At 60.9% G+C, this 1,183-nt stretch overlaps 1 pseudogene across 1 annotated transcript; it reads left to right on the top strand.

The window, feature by feature from the left end:
• The first annotated feature begins 6 nt into the window (after positions 1-6).
• Positions 7-1,178, top strand: LOC113942654 (annotated as a pseudogene). The gene is made up of 2 exons (XR_003525993.1): positions 7-129; positions 345-1,178. The product of XR_003525993.1 is annotated as a tubulin beta chain-like (transcript).
• Positions 1,179-1,183: the final 5 nt, after the last annotated feature.

Below are 1,183 nucleotides of genomic sequence, written 5' to 3'. Positions count from 1 at the left end.
TGCTGGTTCCTCTCACAGGTAACAAGTATGTCCCACGTGCCATCCTCGTGGACCTGGAACCTGGCACCATGGACTCTGTGCGCTCTGGCCCCTTTGGACAGATCTTCCGTCCTGACAACTTTGTCTTTGGTGAGTGAGTGTGAGACGGAAAAGTCCCAGAGTGGGAACTCGACACCAAGAAAAGACTTGGAGCAAGCATGCAAATGACCCTGGGGGACCTGAAACCCAGTGGCAGAGTGGGGATGGAAGTGAAGGGTGGAGCCCATGGGGAAGGGGAAAGTGGCATCATCTCTGTTTGTCCCCGTGGCGCTAATGTGGCACCTTGCTTGTGGTCTGTTCTCCAGGTCAGAGCGGGGCCGGCAACAACTGGGCCAAAGGGCACTACACGGAAGGCGCCGAGCTGGTGGACTCTGTCCTGGATGTGGTGAGGAAGGAGTCGGAGAGCTGTGACTGCCTCCAGGGCTTCCAGTTGACCCACTCGTTGGGCGGAGGCACAGGCTCTGGGATGGGCACCCTCCTCATCAGCAAGATCCGGGAGGAGTACCCCGACCGCATCATGAACACCTTCAGCGTGATGCCCTCGCCCAAGGTGTCGGACACGGTGGTGGAGCCCTACAATGCCACCCTCTCCGTGCACCAGCTGGTGGAGAACACGGACGAGACCTACTGCATCGACAACGAGGCCCTGTATGACATTTGCTTCCGCACCCTGAAGCTGACCACTCCCACGTACGGGGACCTCAACCACCTGGTGTCGGCCACCATGAGCGGCGTGACCACCTGCCTTCGCTTCCCCGGCCAGCTGAACGCCGACCTGCGCAAGCTGGCGGTCAACATGGTGCCTTTCCCCCGGCTGCACTTCTTCATGCCGGGCTTCGCCCCTCTCACCAGCCGTGGCAGCCAGCAGTACCGCGCCCTGACGGTGCCTGAGCTGACGCAGCAGATGTTCGACTCCAAGAATATGATGGCCGCCTGCGACCCCCGCCACGGGCGCTACCTGACGGTGGCCGCCATCTTCCGGGGCCGCATGTCCATGAAGGAGGTGGACGAGCAGATGCTCAACGTGCAGAACAAGAACAGCAGCTACTTTGTGGAGTGGATCCCCAACAACGTGAAGACGGCTGTCTGTGACATCCCCCCCGCGCGGCCTCAAGATGTCCGCCACCTTCATCGGCAACAGCAC

Source organism: Corapipo altera, unplaced genomic scaffold, assembly GCF_003945725.1.
Source record: "Corapipo altera isolate COAL_440 unplaced genomic scaffold, ASM394572v1 77062, whole genome shotgun sequence".
NCBI classification, from domain to species: domain Eukaryota; kingdom Metazoa; phylum Chordata; class Aves; order Passeriformes; family Pipridae; genus Corapipo; species Corapipo altera.
The sequence above is the reverse complement of the archived record's forward strand: the minus strand, read 5'-3'. Positions and strand labels throughout refer to the sequence as shown.